Source organism: Dasypus novemcinctus, chromosome 4 (assembly GCF_030445035.2).
Source record: "Dasypus novemcinctus isolate mDasNov1 chromosome 4, mDasNov1.1.hap2, whole genome shotgun sequence".
Lineage (NCBI taxonomy): Eukaryota > Metazoa > Chordata > Mammalia > Cingulata > Dasypodidae > Dasypus > Dasypus novemcinctus.
This window is the reverse complement of record NC_080676.1, coordinates 65,813,161-65,839,050: the sequence shown is the minus strand read 5'-3', so window position 1 is coordinate 65,839,050 and position 25,890 is coordinate 65,813,161. Positions and strand designations below refer to the sequence as shown.

Here is a 25,890-nt window from a genome sequence, read left to right as displayed (position 1 = left end):
ATAATTAATGCATAAGAGTTACCCCCAAAAATCTTGTTACTCAAATGTGGCTTCTTTGTAAGCCAAACTCTGCAAATAAACTCATTACCTTTCCCCTGATATGGGACATGACTTATATGGATGAGCCTCCCTGGCACTGAGGGCTTATTAGCAAGTGTTAATCTGGAGAAAGGTCTTGTACAAAAGGGGAGAGATATTAAATAAAATACAGTTTTATGGCTAATTGATTCCAGAGTAAATAGGGAAGTCATTCAGAGGTTATGCTTAAGCAGGTTTCAGCCAGATTTCATAAACTGCCACAGTAAACAAAGCCTCAAATGAAAGTGCTCTTAGGGACCTAGGGACATCTGGATATCACAGGCAAGCCACACAGCCACAAGAAATCAATACCCCCTCCACAGGCCCTATCTGAGACTATATTAAAATCTATTTCCCTAATACAACATAGTTATACTTATTTATAATTCCCCTAATCATGATGCTTCTACTCCTTTCAGTTGAACCTATAATTTTCTATTTACCTGTTAAGTATATTTCTCAGTGACTTAAATTTTTGAATTGTTCATATGCCAGGTGAGCCCTAAAACCCAGCAGAATGGTGACCAACTTCTACTTTCTAGTTTTTCAGGCATGTCCTGGACAAATAACAAAATGATGATGATGGACAAGTCCCATCCCTAAAGCAAAGATTATCTTCAACTGCAAACAAAACAATTCCATTCCTCTGCCCACAATATCTATGTATCTTCTCAGTCTGACGCAAAGTGGACATTGTCCCAAATCTCTAAAGATTAAGAAATCAACCAAAGTAAGGGGGGGGGGGGGGGCGGGCAGGGTGGAATGTAATCACTTGATAAATACTCACCTTTAAAAATATGTATTTTTATCTAGAGAAAAACATTAAAATGATCTGGATATTCTTTCCTAGTATGTCCTATAATAAACTATCTGCTAATTCTTTCTAATTATTTTTTGTTTTTTAATATATATTTTAATGAAGTATATCATTCATACATGAACATACATAATCAATAAGTATATAGTAAAAGCTGTGAACTTATAAAATGAATATGCATAACAACATACAGGGGTGCCATACATCACCCCACCACCACCAACATCTTGTATTGTTGTGAAACATTTGTTACTAATTATGCAATAGCAGCACCAAAATATTACTATTAACTATAGTGCATATCTTACATTTGGTGTATTTTTCCTCCAACCCACCCTATATATTTTTTAAATTTCTAATACAAATACTTTATTTTTCACCATCCTATATTTTTTAACTGAAAACTTAGTTTTATATTTATATATATACACAAACACACACACTTTTCTATTTTTTAAAAAGATACTCAGATTACATAAATGTTACATAAAAAATATAGGGGATTCCCACATGCCCCGCTCCCTACCCCTCACACACTTTCCCACATTAAAAGCATCCTTCATTAGTGTGGCATATTTGTTACAATTGATGAACACATTTTGGACTATTGCCACTAAGCATGGATTATAGTTTACATTGAAGTTTACACTCTCCCACACAATTTTCTAAATTATGACAAGATATACAATGGCCTGTATCTGTCTTTGCAATGTCATTTGGTACAATTCCCAGGTCCCAAAAATGCCCCCCATGGTACACCTATTTTTCCCTTTCCCTCCCCCCCAAGAACCTCCAGTGGCCACTGCCTCCACATCAATGACAAAAGTTCTTCCATTGCTAGAATCACAATAATTCTATAATAGAATAATAGTAAATCCACCCTAATCCATCATTCATTCCCTGATTCTAAGGATTCCAGAGATTACACTTATACATGTCTCAGCAGGATCCCATTGACTGCCAAAGTAAATATTGCCTCAAATAGCGGGGCTTCTGAGAGCTCTGGAGACATCCAGATACTATAGGCAGAGCAGACAGCTCAGGAGTTTGGCACTCTGCTAGTGGGCCCTACTTTGGATTTATGCTCCCCAATGTGACAGTTGGACTCGGTTGTGGTTTCCCTACATATGGCTATTCTGCCCGTTCTATTTGAACCTATAGTTAGTACTAGAGTTGATAGGTGTATGTTCAAGAGACTTAAATCTTTCGGCTGCCCATGTGCCAGTTGGGACATGTATCTTAACAGTTGCAACATCTACTCTCTAGTTCCTTGGACTCACCCAAGACAACTAACAAAAAGATGATGATGGACAACAACTATCCTGAGGTACAGAGATTCTACAACTGCAAGCAAGACAGTCCCATCCATCTGCCCCATGGAATCTAAGCCCTCTTTCAATTGGAGATAAAGTGCTAAGTCTTTAAACAAAATCTTCTAACTCCACTTACCTAGTATATTAGTCAGCCAAAGGGGTGCTGATGCAAAGTACCAGAAACCAATTGGTTTTTATAAAAGGTATTTATTTGTGGTAGAAGCTTACAGCTACCAGGCCATACAGCAAAAGTGACTTCCTTCACCAAAGTCTTTTGCCATGTGTTGAGGCAAGATGGCTGCTGATGTCTGCAAGTGTTCAGGCTTCCTCTTAAGACTCCATGGTCCCAGCTTCTTCCAATATCACCTGTAGGCTGGGCTAAGTCTCATCTCTCTCCCAGGGCTAGTTTCTGTCAGGGCTCAGCTCCTCTTCTCTCTCCACAAGGCCAGCTGCAAACTGTCAGGAGAATGGCTAGTCCCTCTTCCTGGGGCCTCTGTCATGGCGTATAATGGAGCCTTCTCTCTTTCCTCATGTTTCTGCTTCTCTGTGTATTTACTTCCCGGATTCCAGGATCAAAACTCCCTGGTGTCCTCCTTCTCTGTGTCTTTATTTCCTCAGACTCCGTATCAAAATGCTAAACTTTGTGCTCTGCCATGTCTTTTTCTCTGAGTCCCTGCCCACTGAGGGGGTGGGGATGCAAAGTCCTACTGACATAGCCCAATCAAAGCTTTATTCAATATTTGATCAAGTAAAAGGTAAACCTCCGAATCCAAAACAATCTAAGGGTATCACTAGCCCAGAGGAACAGACCTATTTACAAATATAATCATTTTTTCTTTTTGGAATTCATGAATAATACCAAACTACAACACCTAGAGACTGATTTAAAGTGGAAAAAATATTATTAAAACTTAGATATTATTTTATTCAGGGAGATCTCTTCAAACAGAGGTCTTAGAAATGTTTCTGAAGATTTATATTTGCCAACTCAGCCAACAAACGGTGAGAGAGACGTTAGGGATAGGGGAGGAAGAGCTGATGGTTGTGAGCACCATCACTCATTCTCATGTTGCTTGTACAGTTCAATAAAAACTTAGCTAATATCTCAACAAATGGCTTTCCTGGACGAGGTAATTAGATACATCTTACTCCCACCGAGAAAAGGGAGTTTTCTTGGTCGAGTAACTTGAAGAAAATAGGAAAAAGCCCTAAGCAGATAGCAGATAAGGAAAGAATCCCAAATTCAGAAAGAGTGTGGGGGGAGAAACCAACAAAGTCACAACCATCAGTTTTGCAGGGGTTGCTAGAGTTTATTCCCAGAACAAGTTTTATCTCTAATAGTGTACTACTCGTAAATCAATTGGAAGTGGCAGGTCTGGCTAATTAGAAAAACTTTGGAAAAAGTCATTACTAGGAAAACATACGGAGTTTCTCCCATTATGAAACAAAGAAAAAAAGGAAAGAAGTGTTTTTGGATAGTGAACCAAAGTGAACTCCTGCAAATAAAAACAACCAAACCTATGAAGGATGAATTCAGAACATATGCTGTGGGAGGTGATACTTAGTGTTACAAAATCAAATGATCCAAAGGATGACTCCATGTCAGGGAGTTCCAGACTCTAACCACTGTTACAAAAACAGCACTCTAGGATCTTTGGTTTTCCTTCAATACCTGCCATGCTGAGTTCCCACTCTGAGTTGTGAACACAAGTATCACTTTCTACAGTTTTTCTTGTGGCAGAGGACTTGACTAAAACACTGGGTCTGCTAGAGAATTGTAAAGCTCTAGAGGAGCCGCTGAACTTCTCCAGGCTTTTTTCCTGGTCTCCATCAAATCATTTCACAACTGTTTTTTTTTGGAGCATCAACAAAAAGACCCTTAATCATCCCATGCTTATGGCCAAGAAGAGTCCAGTCACTACCCCTCCTGCTGTTGTGCATAAAAAGGAAAAATAAGGGATAGCATCATCTAATGGCCACCTAGAAAAGGCTCTGTACCTCTCATCACAGTGGCAGTAGGGGTCAGCAGGCTAAAGAATGGGTTCTGGGTGTGCTCCTCTGTACCATGGCTCCATTATTTTCTTTAAAAATAAATTACTGTAATGAGCATCTTCATGATGCTGAAGGGAATGATTTTCTTTGGAGGGCTGTTGTGACAACAAATAAACGGCTTGTGTCAAGTGTGACACAGTATACTGGGGACAATCTAAGTAGTCATTAGCTGGATTGGTTTTTCCCCCCCTAAGCAATCTTTCCTAACCCATGATTAAGATGTAAAGTTTCAATGACTATTCTCATATAATAATCAAGCAACCCTCACTCTCATTATTTTCATTATTACATAATATTTATTTGAGATCCTAAAGGTGCTAGGGGCTATGGACAGTATGCAGAAAAAAATATGGTCTTTGCCTTCAAATTCCCATTCAAGAAACAGAATTGTAAGTAAAGTTATTTCATACATTATTGTAGAATCCCAGAAACATGGGACGTACATATGATATTAGCCTCCAGTTCATGTAAGTTAGCCAGTAACACCTCTATTCCACAAATAAAGTGAATGATGTGAAGAGAGGACAAAAGGCAGGTGTGAGAGCTTGGTAACCAATAAATGACAGAGTGGGGTGGGACCTAACCAAGTCTCAAATCCCTAAACTACTTCAACTATAGACTATAGAGTACTCTGAGGTAGTCTGTGGAGTCTCATATTAAATCCTTGTTCTGCCACTTCCCAGACAATGGACTTCGGGCAAGTAAATTAAATATCCACATCTATAAAAGTAGATTGGTTTAATGAATAAATGAGATAATGCTTATAAGTGTCTGGCAGAAAGCTGTGCACATAGTCTTTGCTATTTTTAATATTACTTTATATCCCTCTCTCTCTCAATTCCAAACCCAAGTATAGACAATTCCAAACAGTATGGCTTAATGTTGTTGATTTTTAATTATGGGGACATACCTCTGGCAAAGTGTTTGAGAGCATTGGACTACATGAGAGTTTTAAAACTCTCCTCATTCAGTACAACTCTCTCATTTTACAAATGGGATAACTGAGCTCAGAGAGTTAACTTGATGCATGACACAGAGCTTACTATTAGCAAGAATAAAATCATTTCTTTTCACTCTAAATCCCATGTTCTTTCTATTGTACCATCTTAGTAAAATACATATTCGCAATACATATTCTGGACAAACATCCCAATCAGTATTAGGAATGTAAATAGTACATTCCCCTGCTAAATAGAGGATGAACGAAACAAAGAATGAAATTCAGGAAGATTGAAACAGATTATGTGGATAGTTGGTCATCAAAGATAACTTGGTAAACATTCCATATAGTCAAGCCATACCATTATTATTCTCCCTTCTCTTACTTTATAGGTGAAAAAGGTCTTGCCTTTGAGGCTAAAAGCAAGTTGGGTGGCAATGCTGCCGATAATTGTGACATCTGGAGAGAAATCTCCTGTACTCTCAGTTTCCTCAAGCTAATACAAGTACCTACTCCATAGAATTGCTATTAGGAGTAAACAAGATTATACATGAAAATATCACATGGTCTCTGGGGCACAGTAAGAACTTAATAAATTTTAGCTACAGTTATTCATCTTGATTTTACAGATAAGAAAATTTGAGACCAAGAAAGAGAAAATTAATAAAGGAAGTGAGATTTTGTGTTTGTTGTTTATTTTTTTATTTCATTTTACAAGTCAGGGACAGAAAACCCAAATTTAATATTTGAGTCCTAAAATACAGAAAGCAGGCTAAGAATGGACTCGTTTTTAACTTAGATATGAATGGACTCACTTCTTAGCAAAGCAAAAATGGGCCAGCAAACTCACTTTTTTCACTCAACCACACAATGGAAATTTAAAGTCCTCCAAGTAGTCAAAAATTCCCACATTTCACTTCCCAATCAGAGTGAAGGAGGCTTGTACAGTGAAAGTGCATCAGAGGCTTTCAACTTTCAATTATGACTCCCCTTTCTCAAGACTTGCAGACATATACAAAGTCAAAGAAAAGAACTTCTTGCGGCCTTGCCAGCAACCTCACCAGCAATTTTCAGGAAATTGCCTGGAGTAAAAGGGAGCTTGAGATTTTCATCACCTGCCAAAGAAATGCAAACTGCAATCCTGCCACTGTGTTTAAAAGAGGCATCACCTATGAAATGCCAGTGCAGTCTCCTTCAATTTTAATAATGTGTCAAGCATGTAGATTTTTCTTGAAGGCTGGTAATGACAAGCAGAAAACAGAGATTGTGAGAAAAAAATAGGATGAAAAAGCTGAGTGCGTGAGAAATGGGGTTTGGGAAAATATCTGGCAGTGAATGATAATGGATCGGTGAGAAGAATTCAAGAGGTAGGGATCCTCACTGGCTGGATTTTCAAGGGTCATTCACCTAGAGAATGACCTAGAGTTAGCACCAAGAGAAGAAACAGGGTTTAAGGAAGAGAAAATGCCAAGATGAAATCTCAGTCTGAACCTTTAAATATTTAAGTCTCCTACAATCCACCATATATCTTAGAAAATCACTGCGGATTAGAGATGGAAGGGGTCCTTAGAAATCATCCAGTCTCACCCCCCCACACACAGATTATATGCTGAAACCAGAGTAGGGAGAGAATACTTGAGGTTGCAGATTGGATCAGGGGCAGGGCCAAGATAAAAAGTCCAAGTTTCTTGAATTGTAAATTATTTGCTTTATATCAGGCACTACTTCTGCATACAAAAACCAATTACAAAAGAGAGTTTACACTACATTCACATCAATCTTTGTTTTTGTTTTCTCCTGGTAAGTCAGTGGTTGAATTTTTATAAAATTACTTTTAGCTTCTTGAATCACCAATCTTAAGGTTGAGAATTTGCGCCTCATATTTACTATGGAAGAGAAAGCAGAAAGTACAAATCAAATTATCTGAACTCCAGAGCTCTTAAAACAAAGAAAGCAAAACAGGAGAAAGCTTCAAATATGAAGCAAAAGCAAACAGAAAAATCTAATTTAGACTGTCTTACACAATACCCCTGTTGTTGTCAGCTCTCCTTTCACAGGGTACACACATTCTCTCTCCATTCACACTCACCAGTGGCTATGCAACCAATGTACTGCCAACGAAGACAATAGAAATAGTTACCAGAAAGAAAAAAAATAAGAAAAATAGGTGCTAGATCCAGGGAAAAGGCCTGTGGTCACACTAAGAGGACTTTTAGGAGGAGTTAGTACCATTATAACTTCCCAGATATATATCCCTGGTGTGTGTGCCTATGTCCAGGTATATAATCCATGGCAAAAATGTCAAGTCCAAGACATTTTTCTCTGGGGATCTTTAGCATCCCAATGTTGTCTCAGAAAGAAACTGATAATAAAGGTGGTTGCTTAGAAAGATGTAACAAAGCTTTTTATTTCCACACTCTGAGGTAGGAAAATGTTCCAAACTCATCATTTAGGAATTACTGCCTTCTCTCCATCACCACATACCATCAAAGATCATAAATCCACAATTGTTGACAGAATACACAGAAATTTACAGTTTACAAAGAAGTTTCAGACATATATCCTTCAATCATAGAGATAGGGAAAATGGCCCTATTTGGGGGTTGGGAAAGAGGCTCAGGGAGCGACTTGGGAAGTTTGCAGAGTTAGTAACAGCAGATTTTCCTGATTCTAGAGCCATTTGTCACTCCATTGACCCTCTCAGCCTCTGTGGTTATCATACTCATCTCCTTGGATTTCTAGTTTGAAATGTTTATATAAGATTCCTTCCCTCAAACATTCCACTGACTTTGATTCTTTATATTAACAAACATCTCAAATCATGTTCTTTCCTTCTGTCTTATAACAAACAACTAACAACAGATCCTTTCCTTGAATATAGGAATTCATCTTCAGACAGAGCACTTCAAACTTTCTTGCCACTAAATTTAGTTCCTGAGGTACATCTTGTACTATTCTCCATAGAGAGCAATGACAGAAGCACAAGGGATTTTCTTTCTTGTTGTAACTCTGCCAGTGAGATCACTAGTAATAGTATACTAGTATTAGTATTATAGTACTATACTATTATAACTATACCACCTGACTGTGAATACTTTCCATATGCCAGATATCAAGTGCTTAATATTTATTTTCTCTTCTGGTCCTCATCAAAACTCTTTGAGATAAGTTTTATAATTGCCTCCATTTAATAAATGAGGAGGCTGAGGCTTAAGTTAGATAAGGGATATCCATAAGATTATACTACAAATCAGTGGAAGAGAGGGATTACTAACACAGATCTGACTCATTCCAGAATGGAAGCTTTAATTCTAACTGTGACCAAGCAATTTCCCTTTTCTGGGACTCGGTTTTCTCATATGTAAGACATGAAAGTAGAATCAGAGGATCTACATTAACTTCATGAGTATTTTCTAGACTGAATCCTAAAAATATAAAACACAAAGTGTTTTTTCATGGACAAAGAGGAGAGGAGAGTGGGCAGCACTTAATACAATGTAGATAGTACTGAGTGTCTTCAATGAGAAACAAAAAACCCTTGATTAGAGGCCCCCAACATCAGAAAGCACATGTCACAACCAAGAGGTAGTGGGGCAGATCACATGTGTCTGACTTAGTGTCATTATCTAGTCCTGTTTCCAGCGGTGATTCCGAAGCTATCTTCATGCTCAACTTTCCCTCAAAACACCCAATTTTAAAAAACAGAGAAGTCAGAAATGTCAGCCTGTCTCGAAGGCAGCTCCCTCAGGCATTAGCTGCTTCTGTCTTATTAAGTATAGTCAGGCATGACTCAGCTCCTCTATCAACTGTCTGGGAAGAAGAACATTTCATGCTGGTAGAAAATCACCTTAAGCAGAACAATGGAAGGCATTTAAGGTAGACAATTAGAGTCCGGTTGCTTATTACTCAAAATCAAATCACCCTTTTCATTTTCTTCGTAGAAGAGCATAGTCATAGCCAATAGGGAAACAGGACTGCATTTACTTAGAACTCATCAGATCTCCTTGTCACCTCCAGTTACAACTATCAGCCACTCAGACACTTCTGTCTGGGTCACAAAGCGAGGTGAACAATGGGTTATGCCACGTCCTTCAATCAATAAACTTTTCTCAGTGAGAATCTGTGGCATACAATGGTTTATAACAGACCCCAATAGGGGAAAAGATACAAATAAGACAAGGTCTCTGCTCTCAAAGATCTCACCATCAGGAGAGGGTGGACAGTCAGCTAACAATTAACCACAATATACAGCAAAATGGAGTGAATGTTAAAAACGAAATAGATGCAACAATACATAAGAAGGCAGAAGCAACTCTTAATTCGGACTACAATAGGGGCGGAATTCAAAGTCTTCACGGAAGAGATGGCACCTGATTTAAGCATAAAAAAGGAATAGAATGTGCTCTGACAAATACAAGGAGAGGAGCCCAGGCTGGGGGATCTTGTAAGCAAAGGCACAGAGGGAACCATGGGGAGTCAGCCAGTCCTTCAGTCAGGTGGGGTTGGATAATAAAATGTGAGATGATCTGATTTAGCAAACTCTGAGAATGATAGGCTAGGGTCACAGACATAGGAAATTCTGACTTTATCATGGTAGCCACTCCGAGCTACTGAAGGTACTTGAAGAATGAAGTGTCACATATTAAAGACAATTATAAGCAGAAATAAAGACAGGGTTGGGAAATATGTTTATATCTGAGGTTGAGTTCCAGAGAAGCACACATGTGCAATGTGTCAAGGATGGGATTTCTTTAACCTCTTCTTACCTCTGTCTTTACTTCTAGGAACCACAAATGAAGACAATGGAGACAATTACAGCAATCTAGGACAGGGAAATGGGAACAGTGAGGCTAATTACTTCTGAGGTGAATGGATAAGCAAACCATAGGTAGTATAGGGAGTACTACTCAGCAACAGGGAATGAACCCCTGATTCAACCAATGATATGGATTATACCAAGTGAAAGAAGTCAGTTCTGTGTGTATGTGACAATCTGGGAAAGGTAAAATTAAAGCAACAGAAAACAGACTAGTGGGTGCCAGGCTTGGGGGTGGGGAAGCGCTGATGGCACAGCAGCAGTAAAAGAAACTGTGGAGGCAATAGAAACTTTCTGTACCTTGATTGTGTCAGTTGTTACCCAGCTGCATGCATTTGTCAAAATCCACAGAATTTTTATTTACATGTGGTAAATGTGAATTTTACTATATGTAACTTAAAAAGTAAATTAAAAAAAAATTTTTTTAAATCAACTGTACTGAGTTATATAGATGAATATGGTTAGATGGGGAAACTTCAGTAAGTATGTATTATCAGAATACAAATTAAAAGATAAAACTAAGGACGACAACACAGTGAACTCTATTGTAGAAGATGGACTTATAGCTAATAGTACAAGTATAAGAATGTTCTTTCATGAATTTATAACAAATGTATAATACTAATAAAAGGTATTAATAATAGGGTGGTATATGTGGGAAAATACAACTAATATAAATAACAGACCATAGATAGAACTACTTTAATAATCTTTCATCAATTGTAACAAAGGTAACTACTGTTAAAAAAAAGACACTTATAATAAAAGTGTTATCATCACTTCCACACCTATGCAAAGTGTTGGTGGTGGGGTGGTGTATGGGAATCCTGCATAACTCTTCTATAAATGCACAAGTTCTCTAATAAAAAAAATTAAAAATTGAAAAAAGATCAGAATTCTTGGAGTGAAAAATCAAACCATTAATTCCTACTTTTTGATTAGCTATTTGTCTTTAAAAACTTGGAGAGGGTAAGCATCCAGTCATAGATACTTTTCGCAGCCATCTTCAAGCAATCAAGGATGTGAATCCTTCAAGGCATAATATCAAGACTAACCCTCTAGAAAGCCTTCCTAGATGCTCACAGCTTGAAGCAATTGCTCTCACTTCTAAAACGCTACACCATAGCAATTTCTCTCTCCTGACACCACCACTTTCTACTTTGCATAACTGTTATTTGAAGATATGGCTATTCTCTGCTAGAGCTCAAACACAAGGCCTAGGTCCTGCTCACCTAACACAGTGCTCAGCACATAGAGTTTAACAGCTATTTGTTTCTAAATGGGGTAGAATGAAGAAAGTTCACAGGGAAAAGCAGAAATCAATAACTGCAATGAGATAAATGTCTATGCTTCCTCAGAACTCCCTGACAACCATGTCCTGCTCCCTCATACAAAATCATCTCATAATTGAAGTAAAGAAATTTTAGTTATTTAACTATCTATTCATTTTCCCAGTATTTACTGAGCACCTACTAAGTATAAAGCCTTCTGTCAGGCACTAAAGACACAGAGATGGCAGCAGACTTGGCCCAGTGGTTAGGGCGTCCGTCTCCATATGGGAGGACCGCGGTTCAAACCCCGGGCCTCCTTGACCCATGTGCAGCTGGCCCATAGGCAGTGCTGATGCTCGCAAGGAGTGCCGTGCCACGCAGGGGTGTCCCCTGCATAGCGGCGCCCCACACACAAGGAGTGCACCCCGTAAGGAGAGCCGCCCAGCGTGAAAGAAAGTGCAGCCTGCCCAGGAATGGTGCTGCACACAGGGAGAGCTGACACAACAAGATGATGCAACAAAAAGAAACACAGATTCCCATGCCACTGACAACAACAGAAGCAGACAAAGAAGATGCAGCAAATAGACACAGAGAACAGACAACCAGGGCAGGGGGGAGGGGAAGGGGAGAGAAATAAATAAATAATAAATAAATAAATAAATAAATAAATCTTTAAAAACAAATAAATAAATAAAATAAAAATAAAGACACAGAGACAAATAAAACTGTGCCCTGTCCTCATGGAATGTCCATCCTAGAAATGGCAGTCATTAAATAACTAATCAATTAATTGCACAATTAATTACTTAATGGCTATTGAAAGGGGTACCATGAGACAGAAATAGAGGATGATACAAAAATGTAAATTATAGGAACCTAACTGAGCTTGAGCTGTCCTGGCAGGAGAATGGGCATGTTTCCTGAGGAATAGACATTTGAACTAAATATTCTAGAAACCAGAGTATAAGGGGCAAAGTAGAGAGGAGTTTTAGTAAAGGCCTTGGAATGGAAAGGGCAGTGTTATGTGGCTATCTGTAAGAGTCCCAGGATTCTTCATTTCTGGGAGCAAGAAAGACAAGGAAATATGAAAAGGGTGAAAAGACTAATAGGGACCTGAAGATACAGTAATTGTAGGGCACTATAAGGAATTGAAATTTTATTCTAAGAATAATGGGAAATACTTCAAGGCTTTTCATCAGAGGAGACACATGATATAATTTAACTTTTTAAATAGATAATTCTGGTTGCAGTGTGAAGAATGGATTATAAGGCTTGAGAGTAGAGGAGGAGGAGCCAGTTATGAAGATATTGCAGAGGAGTCTATGAAGAGCTATGGTGAGCTGATGAAAAGTATGAAGAAAAAGAAAGGTTAATTGGTCCAGAAGCTCCTCAACCTCAAATTTACAACTGCACCAGTGGAATTCTAAAGTGCTTGGATGAGAAAGAACTAAACCATTTTCAGATGGGGAAGCATAGATCCAGAGAGATTAAGTACCTTGCCCAAGGTCACCCAGTAAATTAGCAGCAGAGCTTAATCTCAATATCAAAAATGCTTATGTCTTTCTATTATTTTTCACTCATACTTTTATTTCCTAAATTTGACCTCCACTTTGTTCATTTTTGAAGCAAACACAACATCAGCGCCATCTATGCATCATGGTAAATAACAGAGACCCTCAGACCCTCGGACATAAAACACAGGAGACTGTAAACAGCTTGAAGAAAGGAGCAAGACCAATTTTGTTCAGCATTGTATCTCAAAGCTTAGAAAATGCTTGGCTCACTGACATACCTCAATAAATGAACTTTGAATGAATTCATAAATTTTCTTTTCCCATCATTCTTTCACAGTTATACTGAGGAAAACAATTGAAAAACAGTACAAGTCTCAACTGATTTTGAGTTATCAAGTCCAGAATAAGTAGCAAAGAATTTGGAACCATAGACTGGTTTTAAAGCAACTGCTTCTAAAGAATATGTTGCTACCTGCCTTTGAATTCTTAGAAAATTGGTAAGTAAATATGTACCCAGAGCTCATGAAAACACTTCTGGGCAAAGGTTTAATCACACCTGGGCATGTGGACTCTTGTGAGCAAGTACACCTTCAAAAGACAAAATTTAAATCATAATCTTGTAATATAGAAGACCAGCTGGTGTTTACCCATCTGCCAAGTGTGTGATGTTAATTTCCAATCTTTTGCTTCCTTACTTGCCTTTGCCGGTTACAGATAACTTTCAAATACATTATCACATTGGATCTCCATAAGAATTCTGCAAGGTAAGCAGGGCTGAGATTCTCATTTTCATTTTATAGATAAGGACACTGAGAGTCACTTTAGAGACAGACTTGACCTGAGTCCAGGATATTTTTTTCTACATTGCATATTGTGAATTACCCTGAACATTTTCTAACCTAGGACATTTTCTGAGCAACCAGAACAGAGATCTAAATGGGTTGTATTAACAAAAAAGAAAATGGTCAGATTCTCCTCTACTGGATCAAGGATTAAAGGGCCAAGTCCTGGGAATTCACCATGATTTCTTCATTTATGATGTAATACATTTTACCATAAGGAGTCTGTACAGTTTGCTAAAGGCTGCCAATGCAAAAATACCAGAAATGGATGGGCTTTTATAATGGGAATTTATCAGGGTAAAATCTTACACTCCCAAGGATATGAAAATGTTCAAATCAAGGCTTGACTGGTCTCACCAAAAGTCAGCTGCTGCTAGATTCTAGACTGCTGCCATGTGACAAGATAGAATGGCGCTGGTCTCTGCCCTCTCCTTCAGGCTCACTTTCTCCCTGAACTCAGCAGTGGGTGATCAGGCATATGGTTCATCTCTCCCTCGGACCTCATCTCTTCATTTTGGGCTGTTCCACTGATTCCAGCCTCTGGCCTCTCAGCCTCGCGGGGTTTCTCTGTCCTTCTGCAGCCTGGAGTCCTTCCTCACATGGCAGGGTAAAAATGGCAACTCTTTCTCTGAGGTTTTTTTCTCTGCATGTTTCTCCCATTTATAAGTGCTGCAGCAAGAAGGCCAGGACCCATCCAGGGTCCCGCCTCACTGAAATCCTCCAATCAAAGGCCCCCATGTGAATTCAAGCCAATCTAAGGTCCCACACCCACAGGAATGGATTAGCTCGAAGAACATGATCTTATCTGGGATTCACAAAAGCTTCAAACTGTCAGAGTCATTCTGTAAAAGGGCTGTGCTACAGTCGCCAACTTGAGATGAACCTACTATTTCAGAATTTATCCACAGTGTTAGCAGACACTTTGGAAAACAGTTTCGCAGCTCTTTAAAAGGTTAAACATGGAATTAAAGTATGACCTGACAGTTCTACTGCTAGATAACTAACCAAGAGAAATGAAAACATATGCCCATGTAAAACTTGTATGTGAATTTTCAATATAATGATAATGTGAACTTTGGCACATATTTTAAATCCAAAACTACAAATGTTTCTTGTTTGGAGGAATGAAAGGCTGCAGGCAAAATGAAGGAATGAGGAGTCATTTGTTTAATACATGTATAATCAGGCCTACAGATAATGAAAGGTTGAGAGCTGGCCCACTATATCTGTAGTACAGATTTCTTTAAAAACAGTAATGACAAAAAAAACACACACACACACACAAAAACAAAAACAGAAATATGCCTGTAATCAGTAGAAATGTTTAAGATAGCAGATAAAATAGATAAGAACCAGGGTACATAGGTACTTTCAGGGCAAACTGAAGTGGAGAAGTAGTGAACTACTGATTTCAGCTTCCAAATATTTGGGTGGCTAATATTTATTTTCTTGATATTATTTTCCTATACTAGCCATGGTTACACAGCAGAAATATCAACAATAATAACTCTTTTTTCACAAAGTTCTTAATTTACTAGTCTACCAAAGTCATTTCACAAATGTCGAAATTGTCTCTGTGCTAAGGATGTTAACATCCTAATTTACAGGGAAAAACACAGAGCCAGTGTTTATACAATATCTCTCACAGGTATCCCCTATTTGCCATCCCAGGACTCCAACAAACTCAAGTCTTCATTCTTTCTTACTTCCAAAAATTGTTTACTATTTATTTCTAATTATAAGGATAATTATATTGTAATATATTCTGAAATACACAAAATTATTTTAAAAGGGAGAGGGAATAAATGCACACATAATCCTACTTTCTAAAGATAATCACTATTAAGATTTGGGTATCTATTCTAGCAAAGTTTCCTACATAAATACACACAGAAGCTCACACATAGCGGTATGAAGGTAAACCAGCTTAGGGGTATGGCTGATTTATTGCATTTGTTTACCACTTTCTGTACAGTAAATACTCCTACCATGGCCAATTTCAAACTACTAGCAATTTAACAGTGGGCCTGCAAAATTCCTGAAAATTTAGCAATTTGCTCCCAGTAAACAACTACCACAGTTTTTTAGAAGTTTTATACCAGACCTGCAGCTTTACAACCTGTTTTTAAATAGAAACTTCTACCATAAACTCAATTCCAAGTCAACAAATAAAAGTGTATATTATACTTTTAAAAACTTTTTTATTGAAGTTTATCTTTCATCCATGGACACCCATACATAAACATAAGTGTATAGTATAAGTTGTGAACTTACAAAACAAACATGCATATCATCACACAGGTCTCCCATACATCATCCCACCACCAACATCCTAAATTGTTGAAAGGGGTAGTCTGTGGATATAATATTCCAGTTGAAAGGAATCTAGAGAATAATGTAGGGACTGTATAACATAGTGATTTTGGTAGTATATTAGACTTTTAATGGCCCCATGTTGTTCCATTTTACTAATTTAACAACTTAAGTAGCCTTTATCAATGAACATTTGTTATTTCCAGTGTTTATCCATTTTAACAATCCTATGAAAAATATAGATGTGGAAATATCATGATGTCTTTCCTGGATTATTTCCTTAGGATATGTCTGGAAAGATCATTACAAGGTCCATGGGAGGCATTTGGTGGCATCTACGGAACAAATAGCTACAATGCCCTCCACATACCCTTTCACTGCCTTTCCTGTCACCGTGCACTGACGTATATCAGTGAGGACTGTTTCTTTTAATCTTTGCTATTCTGATGGGTGAAAAGTGGCACCTCATTGTGGATTTAATTTGCATTTATTTACTAACTCATGAGCCTGAGCTTCTTTTTAGTATGATCAATATATTTTGATCTTTTTAAAAATGCCATCCTGCCAGTTTCAAATTTTTGCCCACTTTTCCACACAGTATAATTTATGTTGGAAGCTTTCATTTGCATGTAATAAGAGATCCTTGTGTTCTCATGACATTAATCTTTAGGCAAATACCTATATTTTCCCAGTTTTTCACTTGTTCTTTAACTTCACTTAATGTATTTTGATGCTACTCTAATTTTGTCAATCCTTATGCAGGATGTCATCAAACTTTCTTCTATGGCCCCTACTTTTGATGATACATCTAAAAAAGCCTTTTTCCTTCTAATTTTATAAAATTGTTTTCAAATATTTTCTTCTAGTGCATTATTTTTTACATTTAAATGTTTGATATCACTGAGATTGTTTTGGGGTAAGGCAACAGGTAAGAATCTAACTTAATTTTTAAGGAATTTCCCAATTGTCCTAGCATTTAAATACATCTTTCCCACCGACTTTGGATGCTGCCCTGGGCAGCCGCCAGCTGCAGAGCTGGCTTCCTTTCTTTTCTGGATTCCTATTTTCACTTCAGTTTTGGCCTCTGAGAATTTCTTACCAACTCAGCAATTCATTTTAAAAACATTTATTTTTAAATACAGCATTTCTAAATCCTATGCAGCAAAAGGGGTGGTTAGGAGACCTTGTCCATCATTACTGAGAGAAACTGACATCTTTTCCCATCTATTTCCTCCTGGCAGCCAGCATGACCACTCAGAAACTTAACTGGTAATGTCAGTGACCTGCTCACCTCACTTTGGTGACCTCCCACTACAATGAAGGAAAATGGAACAACACCCTCAAGAGGTGCTGGACCCTGCCACCTCTTCCTCCTCCTCATCTCATGCCACTTTCCTTCTGGTTGCCAAAGCTCCACCAACATTGGCACCAGGACGCTTCTGGCTTTAGGGCCTTGGCATATGCTTCCTCCTTCCCACCTTTTCCTTCTACTTTGCAAATAAGAGTCTTAGCCTCATCCTTTAAGTCTCACTAGACCTCTCAGATAGACGTTCCCTACCCAACCTATCTGGAATATTGCCTCATTACTTTCTACTATCAATGTAATGTACCCTCCTGATAACCTTCAGAGAAATTTTAAAAAATTAAATGAGTTTATTTACTTGTTTTCTTAAGTCTTCCCTCTCCTGCCAAGACTGTAAGCTCCATGAGGACAGAGGTAAGTTCTGCCTTGCTTATCAAGCATAGTGTCTAGCACCTACCCCTGTACTGCAAATGAATAATCAAAAGTGTTTTATGCATCTTTACATTCCATACAGTACAAACTTTGTACATAACAGGTGCCCAGGAAATAACTGTTGAGTTGAACAGTCATGAAGTATTGGTTGCCCAAAACGTAGAGGTTATATAGATCTTTGACCTGCTTCTATTAAACCACAAATGTGCATTATCAAAATAAGAGAAGACATTATCCTTCCTCTTGTGACAAAAGGATTACTTTAAAATGCATGACTAACCTATGAAAAATCTGATTTCCCAGGAGCTGAAAGAGGATTTGTGGATCAAATCAGCTGGGATTTCAGTTCTAGAAAGGTCATAGTAAGTGAAACAGCTTTACCTCTGTATGGATTAGTGATAATCTCCCCAGCCCAATTTTTTGTGTACTTGGAGAATACATATGACAGCTATTCTAGCTCCGTTGTTGTCACACACACACACACACACACAATATGACAGTTTTTGAGAAAGATAAAACATTCCAGCTCTATCAGAAATAAAATGGCACTAGAAGTGAAACCACAATCAAATTTCAAAACTCTTTCACACTCAATCACTGCCAAAGTCTAGAAGAAAAAGAACTAGCATTTTCAGACTGAATTTTATTATTTTTTAAAGATTTTATTTTTATTTCTCTCAACATTCCCTCCACCCCCTCACCCCCATTGTCTGCTCTCTGCATCCATTTGCTGTGTGTTGTCCTGTGTCTGCTTGCATTCTCGGGAGCACTGGGAATCTGTGTCTCTTTTTGTTGCATCATCGTGCTGCATCAGCTGTGTGTCTGTGTGGCGCCACTATTGGGCAGGCTGTGCCTCTTTTCATGCAGGGCAGCTCAATGCAAGGCACACTCCCTGTGCATGGGGCTCCCCTATATGGGGGAAATCCCTGCATGGCACGGCACTCCTTGTGCTAGGCAGCGCTGCACATGGGCCAGCTCACCACATGGGTCAGGAGGCCCTGGGTTCAAACCCTGGACTCCCCATATGGTAGGCAGACGCTCTATCAGTTAAGCCACGTCTGCTTCCCAGATTGAAGTTTTTTTTCCCTAGAATTTCATAGCCTCATGTAAACCTCATAACAACTAAGAGGAGGGAAAGAGTCTGCAGTAGTTGGGTAAGAAGGAAAAGACAAGGAGTTATAATCATTTGGTCTCTGAGTTTGCCACATGGAAAGCAAATGAAAAATGCCAACACAACCTTGCAGCATGCTAAACTTAATAACTTCCCACCCTACATTTCCATTACTGCATCTGTACTAAGCCACCTTTCCCTCATGTATCTGCAATCTTTTAGAACTTTTTCTTAGTAACTTTATTATAATCCTAGAAAGTGGAATATAATCTGAATATGTGCTATTGAAGTGTATATTTGTTTCAAGAATGCTTGGAGAAAATCAAATTAAAATAGCATTTGCATCAGGAAAAAATCACATCCTATTTTCTCTATTATTATTGTTTGAATGTTGCTTTTCAAATGTGTGTGTTCCAGATCATCAATTATTTACAGAAATCTTTGGTTGGCATGTTTGAAAAGTGAAGAGTTTTGCTTATAAAGATTCAGTGGTACATGGGATAGTACAAATAGCATGCATATTAGAGTCAAATAGCAATACAGATTTTACTGCTACTTATTAGCTATCGTGGGCCTAGGTAAGTTAATTCACTTTTCTGGGTCTGAAATCCCTCACTGGTAAAATGTAGATGGAAACACTTACCTTATGGCAGTGTTCAGAAATTTATTCATTTTGATATGTATAAACTCCCTGGTTCAATTAATGTTATTTCCTTTGCCTTCCTTCCTTTCTATTAATTACACTCACACACACATACACACACACACAATACTACTCAGTTATTACCAATTTCCAGAGAATTTGAATAAAAGAGATTAAAAGCCATGCTTAGCTTTACATGATTTTCCTTTAGTGATTAAAAAATTCAATATTGTATAATGCTTCATGGGTATTACTGCAGTCATTGATTATCACTTTATTGTAGATGAGGAGAAGAACCTTTTTAGTAACAGGAAATTTAGAGTAATAAAAGTGAGATAACTAAGAGTTTGCTCCAATAAAGGTCTGGAACAAAGACCCTGCTTTCCCTTTTTTCTGAAAACCCCTTTAGCATTCCACAAAGAACACTGCACGCAGTAGGAGAGACTCCTTCAACTCGTCCATTGACTAATTACTGTGTACAATTTCCATATTTTCAATTATTCTCCAAAGTTCCACACTTCTCCTAAGCCTCGATATAGGTTTGGTCTGTACTGAACCCCAAGCAATCTGCTGCTATAGTACAAATGATTCACCTTTGTCAATTATGAACCACACTTGATTGTTTTTGCCTTCGAATTAAAAAAGCAGAAGGCAAAAGAGAGACCAGAATCCTGCACTCTCACCTGCCAGCTCCGCTTTCTCCATTATTGTGAAGGCCATGCAGGGCTCTATGCGTCCATCAGCTAAACTTCCATCACAGCACATGTATCCTGATTTACAAAGGGTTATCTCTGGAGAGTTTGTTAGCTTTTGTGACTGGAAGTGCATGAGATGAGAGGAAATATCTGTGTAATACTAAAGGCTTCTAATTCTGTACATCATTTTAATATCATAGGAAGGAGGAAAAGAGAATGTCAAACACACACACAAAACTAAAAAACAGTCACTGTCGAAGAAAGAAATCATCCAATGTAAGGTCACAAAGAAAGGAGGGAGTATGTAACTTAAAAGTGTGGCACTAAGAAATGTTTTTGTTTCGTTTTCTTTTGTTTCTTTATGATCTGAGAGAGTATATAGCTAGTTTACATCAAGTACAGCAATTTCCTCTGTGGGGAGACTGTCTTCGTATCTCCATTTTTCTCTTAGTATTTCTGTCTATCTTTCTTTCTGTCTTTGTTCCTTTCTTCTCTCTCCTTCTCTTCCTCTTCCTTCCACATTTGTCCCCTATATCCATCCCCTCCCTTCGCTCTTCATTTTTCATCTTAAGTAAAGGGTAAAAAACTGCTGAAGAGGCATTTTAGAATCAAGCCACAGATGTCAAAAATTTTGCATAAGAGAAATCTCAATTTCTCTAGGGAACCAGAAGGACTTAAAAATTCCAAAGAAAATTAGAAAATATGAGAACAAAATCAGTATTTTCTCTCTGTGACAATTTAAAGCTTTTTCTGAATACCAAAAAAGATCATGTTCTAGGAGTTAATCCATTCCTGTTGGTGTGGGACCCTTTGATTGGATTGAATTCAGTTAGGTGCCTCTGATTGGAGTCCTTCAGTGAGGTATGACCCAGGGTGGGTCTCAGCCCTCCTTCTGGAGAGATACAAAGAGAAAGAGCTGCCATTTATCCTTCTATATGAGGGAGAACTCCAGGACCACCTGCAGTCTGGAGGTTGGGGTTGGGGGTCCCCAAGGTGGAGAGAAAAGCCATATGCCTGATCACCCACAGCTGAGTTCAGGGAGAAAGTGAGCCTGGAGGAGAAAGAAAAGACCAGCTGCCATTTTGTCTTGCCATGCGGCAGGAGTCCAGGACTGCCAGCAGCTGACCTTTGGTGAGACAGCATCTCTTGATGATGCCTTGAATGTGGACATTTTCACAGCCTTGGAACTGTAAGATTTTATCCTAATAAATTCCCATTATAAAAAACAACCTATTTCTGGTATTTTGCATTGGCAGCCTTTAGCATACTGAAGCACACTCTAAAAAGTAAAAACCGTTCATTGAGCACCTTTTGGGATAATATGAAGTCTCTAAGGAACGAGAGAAAGAACAGAGTTAAATCAAGTGCATCGATTTAAAGCTATTAAGTTTAATGTGTCTGAACAGCAAACAAGCCCAGGAGGAATAGTTAAAGGTTTCTCCCCAAAATATGGGCAAACGAACTATAGTAAATAATGGTTGATAATGATTAAAATTCACCTGGGAACAGTAGTTTGTTTAACTATGCTTGCTTTAAAAATAATAAAGTCCTAAATTTCAGCTATAGCTATACTTGTTATGGCAAGCATAAATAATTAGGAATCAAATAACACTTACCATACTCAAAGTAAAAATAAATAAGCAATAACAAATATATCAATATCAGATTATTATATTATATAATAAAAATATAAATGAATAAATGTAATACTCAATATAATTTTTAAAACATCAACTCTCAAAGAGTAGAAAAACCATTAGCAACTGATTGGTGCACTCCCTTCTGGTTTCTTTCCTCTTGAGAGGAGTTGCTTTATCAGAGCCCCTACACATAGGGCCTCAAGATCCATCTATGAAGCACAGTCGGCAACGCTCCTTACCAGGCCAGACTGCTTCATAGCAATCCCAAGCCACAAAGGGGCTACAATGGCCTATTACATAAGATAAGGGAAAAATACAACCAATACCTTGTTATACATGTCAAAATGTGCACTCCTGCTTACCTCAAAGAGCACTTCAAAACACATGAAAGTATCTCGAAAGGAAAAAAAAGAGCTGGTGGGAAAAAACCTTAAACTATTATTCCAGACAGTACAACACTGCTGGAAAATGATATTTACTTTTCTAACAATGTACAAGTATACATTGGCAGAAAAATGAAATTCATAAAAAAACAACAGAGCCCAGTCAAGTCTAGATTATTGAATGTGTGATTATGTTTTCTCTCTTTTCTCAGCCATCTTACATTTTCATTGTTTCCTTCTCCTCTAAAAGCAGTGAAAGACAAAATAAAGCAATTCTCTACATAAGATTTTATAAGTTTGTATGGCAGGTACCTGAAGTTATAGACTAAGGTTCCCAGATTATTTGTAAAATGTATTCTCTTTCTCTCTCTCATCTCAAATAAATGAGAGAGAGCAACAGCCAGTGAATTTAAAAACAGAAAAATCATCACGTTGTTACCTTGAGGTTGGGAATATAATGCAAATATATTTTATTTCCTAAAGATGTTAGTCAACTAAAAAGAAAATAAAGTTTAAAAGCAGTGGAATAAAAATGGATGGGAACAGAGCCAGGAACGATACACTGAAAAATCAAGGCAGCTATCTGGTTCTACAAAGCTCCTCCTCAATATGGCAGAAACAAATGTTCAAAGAAAACAATGCAGAAACAAAGGTGATTACTCAAAGGGTGGAATAAATTCTTATAAACCAGACATTGCCATCTAGAACCATATGAACCCATGCATAAATAATGGTTTCCCTTAACTAATCCACCCATAAAAAATCAGGTTATTTTCCTAGCTGTAGAATTATCACTGTGGTACAAGAAGCTGGTCTACAAAGTCTATACTGGCAAAGCCAGCATCAGGCTGGAGAAGAGCCACCATTAGGAACTATGAGTAACTTAAAAATAAACATCAGGGTTTTCAAAATATAAATGCAGCTTTAAAAAAAAAAGTGAAAAGGAGTGAAGAAATCTGCTCCCGTGAGGCAGCTGTTAAAGGATAACAGGGTGAAATGCTGTAGTTCCAATGACCTTTAGGTCTAAGAAGAAAATGAAACTATATTCTTCATACATTCACCGAATGTTTGGACTAAATTGCATAGAAATGAAGTGTTTTCAGGATGGCCAGCCATGGGCAACAAAGACAGGGCTGAAAGTCACAAGTATATCTGAATACAGAGTTTTTCAAAAAGCACATTCAAATAAAATGAGGCCATTGGGTCTGGCAAGATTGATTACTTATCAAAAGTTGAAAGAACCATTAACATAGTATTAAATATACCATATGTAATTCTAGACTTGAGTAAAGCAGAATTTTAAAAAAAGCTAGCCAACTATATCTAAAACACACTAAACACAAATATTCTCTTGCTTTCAGGGATTCCTGTCCTCCACAATCTGCTCCCAAACTACCTTTGCAGCATGCATCTAACTGCCCTCATATTCCCTGCCCCTTCAATTGTCCTGCATTATTCTGTTCCCAAATAAGAGAATCATTTCCTCTTAAGAAAGAACAGCTATTCTTTGATCAGAAAGTCTTCCCCAATATCTAAAAACAGGAATAATAAATGCTTTCTTTGCTCTCTCATGGCATTCTGTTTGGTATTTATTTTCTTATCTTTCTTTCTGACTTTACTGTAGGAACCTTAAAGTAAGAAACTTACCTGGACTCTATAATATAAAATGATCAAAAATACAATCTTTAGAAAGTAGTAGAATCTTTGTAAGATAAACACTCTAATTATACTTTGTTTAAAATAAATCAGAAGAAGACTGTGCCTTGTATATGCCAATGACATAGAATAATTTTAATAAAAAGCAAGAAGGCAGAATAATTGGTTAGGATTTGCCATCGCTATTTTTCGGTAGGTTGATTTGGTTTATAGGTGAAGATACTGGGACAGAGAGTGATTAAGTGACTTATGTAATATTATGAAGCAACCCACAGAATGAAACAGTAAAGACTTAGACCAATGTCTCATGATTCCTGGCAGAGCACAATTTTTATTTATTTTATTTACTTATTTATTTGTCATATAGTAATTTCCTCTCAATAAGCCAACGATCCATTTCCACTCTTTGCAAATTTCTTAGGAACACAATGGGAAAAAAAATCAGGGAGATCTCACCTCTATTAGCAGAAGAAAAGTCCAAAAGGAAGGCAATATGGTATAAAACAGAGAGCGCTGTTTTTGGACTCAGGGCAGCCTATAAGACCCAGCTCTAACAAGCATGCCATTTGGAGCACTGTTAGGCTACTTCCCTGGATCTTCATTTCCTCAACTACAAAATGAGTGCAAGAACCTCTACCCCGCAGAGTTTTCTGTGACATTAATGATAATGTGTGTGAAATCGAGCCACACACCAGGCCCATAGTCAGCTGTCTGTTGGCATTGAAATAAAAGGCTATATTCAAGGATCTGTGTGAGTGTGCATTTTGGTCAGAAAATGCATTGCCTATCATTTTTATGTGGTCTATTTAGCAAATAATTTTGATGTGACAATATGTTTTTTAATTCACCATACTGTGCATGCAGTTTTCATTCTCCCCAACTTGAATCACAGGTTAAAAAATATTTATTTCTTCTCTGAAGGCAGTTTTAATAGTTTGACTTTTTTAAACTCTGCCAATGAAACATACCAAAAGAGAAATGTGTGATGAGATGAACTTCTCTTTTTAAATTCTAGCAGAGGGGAACTTCTTTGAGTTTACTAGTAGAAACCTTTAATAATAATAAACAAAAATGGGAGTGCTAAGCTTTGAGTTCAGGATCACAGTGATTTACTTCCTGAAGAAACGTCTAAAAATTTGGAGTGGGATGAAGTAAAGATACTGCCTATCTAGAAAGCATAGAAACCCATTACTGAGTGGTTCCTCAACAGTTGGAAAACTATTGTCTGTGATTCCTTGGATCTTAATATTTCTAAATTGTTTACATCCTAGGGAGAGCCAAGGGGCAGCATATTTAGTAAAAATAACATGGATCTTGAGAACTGAAGAACTAGCTGAAATCTCAATCTTGCTAAGAATTAGCTGTTTGGCTTTGGGCAATTCCTTAACCACTTTGATCCCAAGTTTTTTAATTGAAAAAGGGGAGTAAAATTAGCTCGCTTGACTATCCCATGGTTTGGATATGAAATCAAATGACATCAAATATTTAAAATGCAAAATGTTCTTAAGATACCTTCATGCACAGAGCAGTCAGTTGATCCCTCAGGATGTGCAGTGATCTGTTTTCCCCCCTAATATCCCAGAGCCAATTCCCCCTTACATTTCTGTCAACAACGCTTCCTTTTTGTTGCTCTTCTTCTAACTAGGAAGTGTAGCACTGACACAGACACAATATACCTCTTCATAAGGAAGGCAAATGAGTATGTGCCAGATGGGCTGAGGGGATTACAGCATGTTTCCCACTCCCTTGGTGACTCAATAGGGCTGGTATGAGAACTTATCTTATTCAAGAAGTCAGCTTCCCCTGGCAGAATTATGAGTCACAGTTCCTGAGGAAAGAGCTCACTTTCCAACAGCACTGGGGAGGGGGAGAAGGGTTTCCTTGGACGGATGACAGTAAAGGTCATTCAGAAGGACAACACTGCCAGAACCATCAGGGAGGCACCATTATGTGCTAACTTCCGGGGCTCTCTGCTCTCTCACTGTAGCCTCTCCTTTTTCCTTCAAGGTGAGGCAGAGCACAAAACCAAACTGAGGAATTGCTGGCATGGACCTGAACAAGTTCCATTATA

The 25,890-nt window shown here is 37.9% G+C and overlaps 1 protein-coding gene across 6 annotated transcripts in view; it reads right to left on the bottom strand.

The window, feature by feature from the left end:
* Nucleotides 1-25,890, bottom strand: part of IL1RAP (interleukin 1 receptor accessory protein) — a 159,968-nt gene that overhangs the window by 82,373 nt on the left and 51,705 nt on the right. Inside the window, exon 1 of one of the 6 annotated variants that reach the window (XM_071214686.1) lies at nucleotides 2,345-2,483. The exons of the other annotated variants lie outside the window; for them this stretch is intronic. The gene's annotated coding sequence lies outside the window, so the exon portion shown is untranslated. Of the gene's footprint in view, nucleotides 1-2,344; nucleotides 2,484-25,890 lie in introns of those variants that run through there. 6 annotated transcript variants of the gene reach the window in all.